Source organism: Bubalus kerabau, chromosome 14 (genome assembly GCF_029407905.1).
Source record: "Bubalus kerabau isolate K-KA32 ecotype Philippines breed swamp buffalo chromosome 14, PCC_UOA_SB_1v2, whole genome shotgun sequence".
In the NCBI taxonomy this organism is placed as follows: domain Eukaryota; kingdom Metazoa; phylum Chordata; class Mammalia; order Artiodactyla; family Bovidae; genus Bubalus; species Bubalus kerabau.
The window spans coordinates 45741134-45755303 of NC_073637.1; the positions used below are offsets into that span (position 1 = coordinate 45741134).

Here is a 14170-nt window from a genome sequence, read left to right on the forward strand (position 1 = left end):
GCAGCCTACCAGGCTCCTCCGTCCATGGGATTCTCCAGGCAAGAACACTGGAGTGGGCTGCCGTTTCCTTCTCCAATGCATGAAAGCTTGGAAAGTGAAAGTGAAATCGCTCAGTCGTGTCTGACTCTTAGCGACCCCATGGATTGCAGCACACCAGGCTCCTCCGTCCATGGGATTCTCCAGGCAAGAGTACTGGAGTGGGGTGCCATTGCCTTCTCTGTCTGCCTATGCTAGACCACTTGAAAAACAGAATTGCAATGATACTCAAGTAGACCTCATTGACCAATGTGACGATGTCAGTTCAATTAGTAAAATATGCACCCGCATTATGTAGTGTGATGTTGGTCACTAAGGAAATTCTGTAAGTCACATTTACTCCAATTCATGGAGCATTCCATTTATTTGCTTCCCTTTATAATCCTTTACTATTTCTGTAGTGTGCCAAATGTGCATCTGAATGTGAATCCATATGCTGAGTGTACAGAGAATTTGAGGTACCTTCACATTGTTGACTGTCTGCCTGTGGGGAGATTTTGGAATGCAAAATTGTGTTCACACCCTAAGAGGTCCTTTGCAGCCAAGGTCACACTGGTCTGTCCCCTACCAGATCATCAGCAATACGAGTTCAAGGACTATAGTCTCAGCCTCTTTTCCCGGTGCTTAGATCCTCTCAATGGATGTTAGTTGCAAGAACAATTATATCCACAAACAGGAGTAATTAGCAAAATTGTTAAAGTTCATTGATTCTTTTCCCTTCATGTTTGAATTACTATGTTCTGCTACTAATCAGGGTGTTTGTGCTTGAAATGAAGGCTATTTTTGCCTAAAGATAAGTGAATAAAAGTTATCCTTCCTTAGGGTGACTGCTTAGAACAGTCTTCTTGGGTTCAGTAAATTATTATTGACTTAAATGGTCTTAGCCACCCCATATATTACAAAGATCCATTCAGATGATAATATTTTTACCCTGCTGAGTACTTTCAAATTGAAATTATATAGCAAAATAATTTTTTTAGTAATATAAATGATATCTAAAGTGCCTAGAAAAATGCTTGGCATCTTGTAAATACTCAATACATATTAATTCTTTCCCTCACACATATTAAAAAAAACAATAAAAATTCTAACTTTAAAGCTTGGTGGAAATACATAAGATTAATTTAATTAGAGGGCAAATGACAAAAAGAATTATGTCAGAATTATCTTTTGACCTAGCAACGAGGTTTAACTATCTCATCAGAATTTTTATGTGTTACTCTGCCCTTCTCATATCTCTTGACATCATAGTGGAAATGCATCTAAATTAAGGTTGTCAGATAAAATAGACAACATCTAGTTAAATTTGAATCAGATAAACAATAAGTACTTTTTTAGCATAAATATGCTCTATGTAATATTTGGGACATCCTTATGCTAGAAAATTATTAGTTGTTTATTTGATATTCCAGTTTAACTGGGCACCTTGTTAAATTTAAAAAATTTTTATTTTTAGCTTATAAACAGTATAAATTTATTTCTCATAGTTATGGAGGCTGGGAAGTCTAAGATCAAGGCACTGACAGATTTGAGGTCTATTGAAGACCCACTTCCTAGTTCATAGGTATCTTTCTTCTTGGCACAACCTCATATGGCAAGAGAAGTGGCACTGTATTTTTATTTGCTAAATCTGGCAACCCAAATCTAACAGCAACGAGCACCAGCAATTTAAAAAACAGTAATACTTTGTTGAGCTCTTTTTTTTTTTTCTTACAGAATGTTTGGCAGTTGACCAATTTCTTTAAAGGTTTTAAGCTAATTTTGTCCTCATCCTAAACCTATGGTTAGTTTGCATAAAGGCACTGTGATTTCACCTTTTTTTTAATTGCTCTAGAATCAAAATGTCTATTTTGACTCTCCATGGTCACCAGAATGTGGCTTACAAAAAGGGAACAGTTGTTAGTCCTGGCTAAAAGCCAGACATTTGGTGTAGAATTATCAGTTGCTTATTCTACTAGAAGTTTCAGTGGAAGCTTGTAAAGCAGGTTTTCCTTATTGGTTTGGATTGAGTAGCCAGGAGACCATTTACACTGCTGTTTATTTTCACTGCATAGTGAAGAGCCCCGAGCATTCGCACTGGAGAAGGCTGGGCAAAGCTCGATAAGCAGTGTGGCCACGGGCTAATCACCTAGACAGAGAGCTCGCCAGTGAGCTGCTGGGCACAGAGCAGGGAAGCCCAGAGCCAAGTTTGATTGGAGGTCTTGGCAGGGCACCACCAGCAAAGAAAGAAAAACCAGAAGTTTTACTAAACTGGTCATTTTATGGACCCTTAGTTTCTTCATTACTTACCACTCTCGAGCAACCATATAAATCATCTCGTGCCTGAAATCTAAAATTCCAAAGAGTTGGTAGGTGAGCAGCTGTGGGCAGCTGAGGCTTCTTGCCAACATAAAACCCGAAGGACATTCCGGGTCTTTCGCCAGCTCCCCAAAGCCCTCTTTCCTTTCTTCTCTGAGCCCTGGGGATTGGCAGCCTGTTTCCTTTCCACTGTTACCACCTGTTCTTTCCAACTGCGTTTATCTGCTCCCTTGGTACAGAAGACAGCCCTGCAGCTTCTGCTTACCTTGTTCATAGCGACGGCCTACCATGCTTCAGGCACTCTCCTGTGTGCTTTACACCATAATATTGTTTAATCTTTATTATAGTCTTGAGATAGAGATTTCTGCCTCCCATCTTACAGAGGAGGAACTGAAATTCTGAAAGGTCAAAGAAAATACCAAGGCCTTAAGTAACGAAGATGCAATTCAAAGACAGTGCTATTATCTCCGTGTGGTTCCTGAGGCAGACAGCATCCTTGGCTGACACTGCCAGTAAAACCCTAAGAAATGGGCTTTCCCTCATTCAGCCCCAGATCCTCTCACAGGAAAATACAGAGACCACAGTCATGATAATAGTGGGTCTCTGAGGCTTAATGAGACTTTCTGAGGTGAGATGAGATAGATAAGAGATCTCGTAAAGAGGTGGTTTTCAAACTTTGATGTATACGACAGGGCTCCAGTTATTAAAGAGTTAAGTGGTAGAGTGTGTGGCTTCCTTCAGTACTGCAAGGCAGAGTGGGCAGAAGACCTAAACAGACATTTCTCCAAAGAAGACAGACAGATGGCTAATGAAAAGCTGCTCAATGTCACTCATTATCAGAGAAATGCAAATCAAAACTACAAGGAGGTATTACCTCACACCATCATCAAAAAAATCTACAAACAATAAATGCTGGAGAGGGTGTGGAGAAAAGAGAACCCCCTTGCATTGCACTGTTGGCGGAAACGTAAAAAAGGAAATGCAAAAGCAGGTAGTCAGAGTTTTGAATGTGGTTGCTCAGAGCAGTTATAAGATAATGGTGGAAGCACAGAGGCCTTGAGGTGAGGGCAGAGGTTTTAGTAGGGAAGGACCACTTGACCCAATTTCACCTATTACTTTAGCTAGAACTCAATCTAGTCCCTTTTCTTGAAGATGTGAGGTTTGGAGGGGTTGGGGTTGGGTTTGTTTTTTTTAAACCTTTTTTTCATTTAATTTTTGGCCAAAGGAATCTTGCTTACCCTTATAGAGTCTATGGGATCCTTTCTGCTCTCTCTGGCATAACAATAATCTTAGCACCCTTAATTTCCTGGTTTTTCACTCTATAGCATGAGAAACACAGGATCCATTGACAGTCCAAAAACTAACTTCTTTCAATACAGTAAGTCCCCTACATATGAATCTTTAAGTTGCAAACTTTCAATGATGCTAACATGTGTGCCAGCCCCTGTATGCCAGCTGTTGTTCTGAACTATAGTACTTTTCAAGGTACTGTACTATAAGGTTTAAAATGTTTTCTTTATTTTTTTGTATTTGTTTTCTTATGTACATATTATTTGTGTGAAAAGTATTATACACCTATTACTGTACAGTACTATGTAGCCAATTGTGTTAGTTGGATACCTAGGCTAACTTTGTTGGACTTATGAACGCTCTCTTACAATGGAACTCATTCATATGTAGGGCACTTACTGTACAGCAAAAGCTTTAACAATGGTTCCTGTCAAATGTTTACAGGTACTTATATTTTACAGTCTTGGAGAAGGAAATGGAAACTCACTCCAGTATTCTTGCCTGGGAAATCCCATGGACAGAGGAGCCTGGCAGGCTACAGTCCATGGGGTGACAAGAGTCAGAAACAACTTAGCAACTAAACAACAATAACATATTTTACAATCTGCCACAAGCCTGTGACAAATGTGATTTATAATCTAAAGAAGTTCTTAAGGGAAATGCTCCTTTCTTCTTCCTAAATATTTTGAAGGCATTCCATTAAAGCAAAATAATTTTGAAAAATAGGTATTAATCACAGAAATAGAAATGGGATCACAGGGGAATCTAACTAGTAGGTAATAAAGATGATACCAGCATAAGAAAATCTATGCACATTTACTGCACAGCAACTGAATTTTGTTTGTGGTCGTGAGCATGGTCATTTACCAGTTTGCTCTTAAAATCAAACATCTTCAGAGGAGGAAAGAGAGAAGAAACTGAGTTTTATTACCAGCCTTCTCTATGCTTAGAATGTTCATTTTAGATGCTGTTTAATTATCATAACAATCTTTAGGTATAAATGATATTCTTCTGTACTTTCTCGCTGATGCCAGAAACCTCATATGTCCTCTCAGAGCAACTTCTAGCTAATTATTTAAAACAAAACAAAATGAAATAACAGATTTACTTTAATGTGACTTATGGAAGAGTGAAGTAACAGATTCTTGCTCTTTGATATGTACTTCTGGACTTAGTAATGTAACCACAGAATTACATGGAAACTACAGTTGTTGAATCACATAAAAAATACAGTAGGTGATGATTTATCAGTGTCTTGGAAAATCACATCAGGAAAAGGTAGAGAGGAGAAAGATTCAAGTGAGAGGGATTCAGAATGTACAAAGGCAGAGAGGTCTGAAATAACAGAGAAAGAAGACTGTAAATGATTCAGGATTACTTAGAACAGGGATTGACAAACTGACCCATAGGCCAAATATGGCCAGTCATCTAGTGTTTATGGCCTGTGAGCTAAAAATGGGTTTTACAACACTTTAAAATGTTTGGAAAACAACCACAAGAAGAATATTTTATGAGGCATGAAAATTATACGAAATTCAAATTTTAGTGTCCGTAAATATAGTCATATTGGAAGGCAGACATACTCACTTGTTTATATATTATATATAGTTGCTTTCACGTGATGACTGCAGAGCTGAGTAATTGAAACAGAGGGTGCATGAAATGCTCTCATTGCTGCCCAATGCATGATAATTTACAGTGATGCACTTATAACTCTACAGCATTTAAGTGTAGCACACATTACTGTTATTGTTGCTCGTTGTTCAGTGGCTCAGTCATGTCCAACTCAAACTCATGTCCATTGAGTTGGTGATGCCATCCAACGGTTTCATCCTCTGTTGTCCCCTTCTCCTCCTGCCTTCAATCTTTCCCAGCGTCAGGGTCTTTTCCAATGAGTTGGCTCTTTGCATCAGGTAGCCAAAGGATTGGAGCTTCAGCCTCAGCATCAGTCCTTTCAGTGAATATTCAGGATTGATTTCCTTTAGGATTTAGCAAGACATTTATATTTATTACCAGAGCATACCTATCATGTCAAAACAAGAAGAGTAGGTTGTTGGGGGTTTTTATTTGACATACTGTCTTGAAAGTGAAAGTGTTAGTCGCTCAGTCATGTCCTACTCTTTGCAACCCATAGACCATAACCCACCAGACTCCTCTGTTCATGGAATTCTTCAGGCAAGAACATGGGAGTGGGTAGCCATTCTCTTCTCCAGGGGATCTTCCCCACCCCGGGATTATACCCAGGTCTCCCTCATTGCTGGCAGATTCTTTACTGTCTGAACCACCAGGGAAGCCCATCTTATTTTATTCAAATAGCAGTACGCTCCTACATGGTCCAAGAACACTTGAATAATATAGCAAATATAATCATATATCAAAAACCAGTCTTCAAACATCATAGCCAAAGACGCCATGCTTGCCTAAAATATACAATCTTGCCAATGTAAAACCACATCCACACCTCAATCACCACCAAACCATTCAGTAGAGCTTCCTTAACTGTGAGCTGTTTGAAGCTACCAGTTTGAGCACTGTTGATTTTTTTTTTTCAAGCCTGAATAGCTGTAGGGATCTCAGCAGGGGTTGGAGGAACCAGCTCAACCTTGGCATAGTGCCAAAATGTGGTCAGCTGAAGCTTGGAAGTAAGTCACAGGAGCGTTGACCAGTGCTGGGACCTTCTCTGAAACGTTGCGGACAAACGGCGCCATGGTTCTAGGACAGAAAGTCCACCACCCCAACTGGCTGCTTGAGTGTCACCCATCTGGAAGTGAAAAGGAGGTTTTGAATGTCACATTTTAAGGGAAAGTGGAGTATGAATGATTTTGTTATTATATGGCAAAAAATTGTGTATATTATACAAGGACTTGATAGCTGTGCTACAAGAATACAATATATCTCGGCATTAGCAGACCCAGCCTTCGTAACAATGTTTTAATTCACAGGAAAGCCGTGGTCAGAAAAATAGATAATTTTAATTTAACACAGAATATCTCATCACAGCAAAATTTCTGCACAAAAATAAAAAAATGAAAATGGGGCTGCAATCAAAGTAAGTTTCAGAGTGATTTGTTATTCAAGCAGAAAGCCATTTACCAATACAAGTTAATTAAATTGTGCTTGATTTCAACAGCTGAAGAAATCTGTACATAAAAATAAACATGTTTAAGACTATTAGCTGCTTAGTGAGAACAGTTGCTTGAGAGCCTGAGGAATAGCATCAATAGTCAATTTAAAAACAAGACAAAAGATTTTTGCATTGTTTTCCTTGGCTCTTGATGAGCTGACAGATGCTGCCGATCCTCCTCAACGATTGGTTATTTGAGGAGTCCAGACAGAGTTTGAGGTGACCAAAGTATTAACCTCTGTGAAAAGTATGTGTGGAAAAGAGCAGAAGTGAGAGAGAAGTTAAGAAATACAAATTCAGCACAACCTAAAGTAGAGTCTGCTATGATGTGTGACAACTGATGATGGTAAAAAAGTATATGCCACAGGAAATGGCTCAGTTGGACAAATTTATAAGGCTTGTGGAAAGGGAAGGTTGTACATTGTTCATCAGAAGCTAGTTTGCAGAAAATATGTGAATCTATTGTGTTCTTGAAATCTACTGTGTGTGTTATTGCAGTGTCAGTGGTGAATTTCATTGCTGTTGGGGACTTAACAATTGTTAGTTCCAAGAATTCTTGCCAGAAATAGAAGCTAAATATCTTGACCTATCACACAGTAGTTCAATGGCTTAGTGGTAAAGTCTTACTGTAATTTTTTAAATTTTTAGGCCTGAGGGACTTCCCTGGTGGTGCAGTGGATAAGAATCTGCCTACCCATGCAGGGGACATGTGTTCAGTCCCTGGTCAGGGAAGATCCCACATGCCATGCAGCAACTAAGCCCATGCACCACAACTACCGAGCCTGTGCTCTAGAGCTCTCGAGCTGCAACGACTGAAGCCCGTACCCTAGAGCCTGTGCTCCACAATCAGAGAAGCCGCCACAGTAAGTCCTTGCCCTGTAAGCAAGAGTAGACCCCAATTGCCAAAACTAGAGAAAGTCTGTGGCAGCAATGAAGATCCAGCACAGCAAAAAGTTCATTAATTAATTAAAAATTATGAAACTGTGCTTATTTTTTTTTTTTTAAGTTTAAGGCTGAGCCATGAAACAAATCTCAATTAATTTCAAAAGACTGAAATCTTACACAGTGTTTTTCTGACGGCTAAAATAGTTAGAAATCAATAATAAGAAATCCTAAAGAGTTTCAAATATGTGGAAATTAAACAGCACACTTCTAAATAACAAACACCTGCATCAAAAAATGAATTCCCGAAGAATATCAAAAACTATTCTGAACTGAATAAGAAAAACACCAACAAAGTCTGTGTTATATATTAAAGCAGTGTTTGGAACAAAATCTGTAGCTTGAAATCCTTACAAGACAAAGGTGTTTTAAGTCTAAGTTTCCACATTAAGAAACAAGGAAAATGAAAAGAAAATTAAATTTAAGATAGGGGAAAGAGGACATAAATATAAAAGCAAAAATCCAGGAAATAAAAACACAAATATAGAGAAACTTACAAAGCCAAAATTTGATTCTTTGAAAAAAATTAATAACATTGACAAATAACTAGATTGATCAAGAGAAAAGAAAACACAAATTGCCAATATAGACATAAAAGAGGGAATACCAGGGACTTCCCTTGTGGTCCAGTGGGTAAGAATCTTCCTTGCAATGCAGGGGACATGGGTTTGATCCCTGTTTCAGGAAGATCCCACATACCATGGAGCTACAAAGCCAGTGTGTCACAACTACTGAGCCCGAGCTCTAGAGCCTGGGAGCCGCAACTACTGAGACCATATGCTGCACTTACTGAAGCCCACTTGTCCTAGAACCTGTGCTCAACAAGAGAAGCCACCACAATGAAAAGCTGTCCACCACAACTAGAGAGTACCCCCACCAGCTGCGACTGGAGAAAGCCCAAGTGCAGCAATGAAGACCTGGTGAAGAAAAAATAAAATAAATCTTAACAAAAAAAGAGAGAGAGAGAGAGAGAAAGATGAGACAGAATGATCAAGTTGGTTTTACCTCAGGGGTTTACATTTGAAAGATCAATGTTATCTACTGTATACACATCTCAAAAAATGCATAACCCACATCTCAAAAGATGTATAACACACATCTCAAAAGATGCATAAAAAGAGTTTTACAAAATTCAACATTTATTCTCGATAAAAATTTGTGAGAAACAGAGGGGGGTTTCCTGATTCTGATAAAGGTCATTCTTCAGTTCAGTTCAGTTCAATCCCTCAGTCATGTCCGACTCTTTGCGACACCATGAATCGCAGCACGCCAGGCCTCCCTGTCCATCACCAAATCCTGGAGTTCACTCAGACTCACATCCATCGAGTCAGTGATGCCATCCAGCCATCTCATCCTCTGTTGTCCCTTTCTCCTCCTGCCCCCAATCCCTCTCAGCATCAGAGTCTTTTCCAATGAGTCAACTCTTCACATGAGGTGGCCAAAGTACTGGAGTTTCAGCTTTAGCATCATTCCTTCCAAAGAAATCCCAGGGCTGATCTCCTTCAGAATGGACTGGTTGGATCTCCTTGCAGTCCAAGGGGCTCTCAAGAGTCTTCTCCAACACCACAGTTCAAAAGCATCAATTCTTCGGTGCTCAGCTTTCTTCACAGTCCAACTCTCACATCCATACATGACCACTGGAAAAACCATAGCCTTGACTAGACGGGCCTTTATTGGCAAAGTAATGTCTCTGCTTTTCAATATGCTATCTAGGTTGGTCATAACTTTCCTTCCAAAGAGTAAGCGTCTTTTAATTTCATGGCTGCAGTCACCATCTGCAGTGATTTTGGAGCCCAGAAAAATAAAGTCTGACACTGTTTCCACTGTTTCCCCATCTATTTCCCATGAAGTGATGGGACCGGATGCCATGATCTTTGTTTTCTGAATGTTGAGCTTTAAGCCAACTTTTTCACTCTCCTCTTTCACTTTCATCATGAAGCTTTTTAGTTCCTCTTCACTTTCTGCCATAAGGGTGGTGTCATCTGCATATCTGAGGTTATTGATATTTCTCCCGGCAATCTTGATTCAAGCTTGTGTTTCTTCCAGTCCAGCGTTTAAATAATAATTAAATGTATCAAAAATTTAAACTGATATTTTGCCCCTCAAGAAATGACTTAAGTAAATGAAAAGGCAACCAACTAAAGATTAATAAAAATCTTGTATCCAGAACACATAAGGAACTATAAACCAATAATAAAAAGACAACCCGATGAGTAAATGGGCAAGTCTTAAACAGGCGCGTCACAAAAGAAGATTACAAATGGTCAGTAAGCACATGAAAAAATGTTGAATGGTAGTAGTCATCAGAGAAACACAAAATAAAGCCACAGTGGATTTATTTCTGGATTCCATTTCACACCCATAAAGTAACTAAAATTTTAAACACTGACAACACCAAATGCTGCTGCGTGTGGAATAACCGGAACTCTTCTAGTTGCTGATGGACACAGCAACTGTTTCAAACACTTTGAAAAACCATTTCAAAATCGTTACAAAAGAAGCCCAAAAGTTCTACCCCTAGGTGTTTGTTTATTCAAGGAAAATATGAGCAAATGACCAATGAAATACTTGCCTAAGAATGTTCCCAGTAGCTTTATTCATAATAGCCAAATATGGAAACAACTCAAATGTCCATCAGAAGAAAAATGGATTAAAAAATTGTGGTATATTTATACAATATGATACTCCTTATTGATTTAAAAAAAGAATCATTGATACATAGGAGAACATGGAAGTCAGGGGCAAAAGAGTACACAGTATGATTCTTCTTATATGAAGTTCAAGAACAGGCCAAACTAATCTTTAGAGATGGAAATTAGAGCATGTAGGATATTGTCAGTTACTCAGTCGTGTCCAGCTCTTTGTGACACCAGGCTCCTCTTATCCATGGAATTTTCCAGGCAAGAATACTCCAGGGGATCTTCCCGACCCAGGGATCGAACCCAGGTCTCCTGCATTTCTGAGTTTCTTTTGTAATGATTTTGAAAGTTTTTCAAAGCGTTTGCAGCCTTTTATGTGCCCGCCAGCAAAGTAGAAGAGTTCCAGTTATTCCACATGCACCAGCACGGGTATTGTCAGCATTTAAAATTTTACCTGTGGGGTGATGGAACATTCTATATCATCACAGGAAGCTGGTTACATAGGTTGGTTACATTTTTCAAAACTCTTGGATTGTACACATAAGATTTTTCCATTTCATTATATGTAAGGATTAGCTCAACTAAATACGAAGTACAATTAACTGAGAGAGCCTGGGAAGATGGGGCAGGGCCCACATGCCCATAGAGGAAGGGCCCTGTACACCACGCTAGGGAGGTCGGCTTTGGCTCTGTAAGAAATGAGGAGCTATTGATGGGTAACAAGTAGGGTAGTGCCATAAGGTGTGCATTGGAGAAAGGTTACTGAGATGCTTCATATGAAGAAAGAATAAACTTTCCTGATATTCATTTTTTATATCAGTTTTGTAGATGGAAATGTTATAGTCCCTTTGCTGTTAAGCTTAGCACAGCACAAAAATGAGGGCTTGTGCTTTTCCTCTCTCCATCACTCTTTCCCAAGAGAGCCCTTCTAGTTCTTGCAATTTTGTTTTATAGAAAAATATATCCCTAGATCGGAATTATTTTCCTAAGTGTATTCCATAGGCTGATATGGAACTCTTGCAAGAGATCCAGAATTTCATTGATTTACAGAATGGAGGAGACTCTAGACTTCAGAATGCAAAGGCTTCAGAGGTGCAATTTTAGTTACAATTCAGGAGCTTTAGAGGAAAAAAATAAATCAACATAAAAAATGTGAGGATTTTACATAAAAACAGAGAAGTGCTAAATTCTGGCTTATGCTTTCCATTTCGGGGTGGCTCCCTCTACCCTGCTCCACCCTATCATTGTCCCCCTCTTCGCTCATTGGCACTGTGTTTGTGGCCTTGAGAGGACATGATGTTGCCTCTAGCAGTCTTCACAAAGTCTCCGAGAGGGTATTTTAACTTTGTTAGTGTTGGCTCTTTCACTGATAGTTGTAGAGAATCTAAATTAGGATTAAAGATATGAGGAAGGCCATTGGCTTCACAGAGCTTCCAAGGCGTGTTTTGGTGAGGCTTGCATTGTTTTATAAATATAGAATCATCTTTTCATGTGCCTGTTGGCTACCTGTGTGTATACTTTGGGAAAAATGTCTTTTTAGATCCTCTATCTATTGTTCCTTTTTAGATTAGGTTGTTTATTTTATTAATATTGGATTGTAGGAGTTGTCTGTCTACTTTGGATATTAACCTCTTGTCAGCAGCATTATTGGCAAATATTTTCTTCCAGTCTGTAGGCTGTCTTTTAGTTTTGATCATGGTTTCCTTTGCTGTGTAAACATTTTTAAGTTTGATTAGGTCATATTTGGTTTTTTGCAGGGGTTTTTTTTGCCACACCAGGCAGCATACTGGATCTTAGTTCCCCGACCAGGCATTGAACCTGTGTCCCTGGGGAAGTCCCACATTTATTTATTTTTGCTTTTATTTCTTTTGCCTTGGGAAGTTGATCTATAAAAATATTACTATAATTTATGTCAGAGGATGGTTTGTTTTGCCTATGATCTCTGGTAGGAGTTTTATGGTGTCCTGTATTATCTTTAGTTCTTTAAAACCATTTTGAGCTTATTTTTGTATATGGGGTGAAGGAGTGTTCTAATTTTATTGATTTAAATGTAGCTTATTAGAGAAATGCAAACCAAAACCACAATGAGGTATCACTTCACACTGATTAGAATGGTGATCATCAAAAAGTACAAATAATAAATGCTTGAGAGAGTGTGGAGAAAAGGGAAACTTCTACACTGTTGGTGGGAATGTAAATTGGTACAGCCATTATAGAGAACAGTATGATTGTTCCCTAAAAAATTGAGAGTAGAGTTACCATATGACTAAGCAATCCCACTTCCAGGTAAATATCCAGAAAAAAATGAAAACTCTAATTCAAAAAGATACATACACCCCAATGTTCATACCAGCATTGTTTACAGTAGCCAAGATATAACAACCCAAATGCCCATCAACAGAAGATGACTTAAGAAGATGTGGAATATATGTGTGTGTGTGCTCAGTCATGTCTAACTCTTTGCAACCCCGCGAGCTGTAGTCCACCAGCCTCCTCTGTCCATGGAATTTTCAAGGCAAGAATGCTAGATTGGGTGGCCATTCCCTTCTTCAGGGATCTTCTTGACTCAGGGATTGAACTCATGTCTCTCGCATTGCAGGCAGATTCTTTACGATCAGAGCCTTATAGTATGAGGGAAGCCCCATACTATATACATATAGTGGAATATTACTCAACTATAAAAAATATGGAATATTGCCATTTGCAGCAACATGGGTACACCTAGAAAATATTATACTTAGTGAAATAAGTCAGACAGGGAAAAACAAATACTTTATGATATCACTCAAATGTGGAATCTAAAAAATAATGCAAATGAATCTATATACAAAACAAAAACAGACTCAAAAAATAATAAAAACAACAAAACCAGAATCACAGACATTGAAAACAAATTTATGGTTACCAAAGGAAAGAGGGAGGACAGGAAGGAGAAATTAAGAGTATGGGGTTAACAGATACAGATGCATAAAATAGACAAGCCACAAGGATTTACTGTATAGCACAGGGATCTATATTCAATATCTTGTAATATACAGTATAATCTGAAGAAAATAACTGAGTCACATTGCTGTACACCTGAAACTAACACAATACTATAAATCAGCTATACTTCAATTTTAAAAATATGGATTCAAATTGAATTTCTGTAATCAGTGGTGTTCTTTCACAATTTTCTGGAATCACCCATCCATCTTCTCTGATAATTTTGCTGAAGCCAAGCCCAACAGGCCACCAGTCCTCCAAGAAGTGGCTGTTTCCATGAAATTAAGCAAAAATTCTGCTTAAAATATGATGCTTACATCTGCTCACTCAGTTGTAATACTTCAAAGAGAAGAACAAATAAAACCCAGCTTCCTGTCATCTCCTAGCATTAAAGAATGACAAACTACAGTTGTTTTCCCTTTTGTCTAGAAGCAAAACTGCAGATAAATAAAATGACAGATAAAAAAGCCAAACAAACCGAAGTAAAACTTCATCAGCAAAAGCCAGCCAGTTAAAAAACACGGTGAGAATCTCCCACACTGACACCCTCTCCACCTCTGGTAGAGGTAGGGGAAAAAAAGAAGGAAAGGAAAGAGACATTCTTTTCTGAAAAAGACAATTATCACCTCATACTGTACCTAAACCACTGAAATCTATATGTTCTTTTCAACTACTTACTTGGAACTGCTGTACTCACCATGGAAGCATTTCCTTTTCTAGAGATGAATCTTAACACAACATTTAAATTAAGTATACTTCAATTTCAAAAAGTTATTTTAAAAGTATATAAAGATGGATCCCTCTTCCTGCTACCTGACAGAAAACCTTGACTATCAGAGACCAGGATGGGGGCTTT

The 14170-nt window shown here is 38.5% G+C and overlaps 1 pseudogene; it reads right to left on the reverse strand.

Annotated features, from left to right (window-relative positions):
- Nucleotides 1-6012: 6012 nt before the first annotated feature.
- Nucleotides 6013-6332, reverse strand: LOC129627373 (ATP synthase subunit g, mitochondrial-like; annotated as a pseudogene).
- Between the last annotated feature and the right edge of the window lie 7838 nt (nucleotides 6333-14170).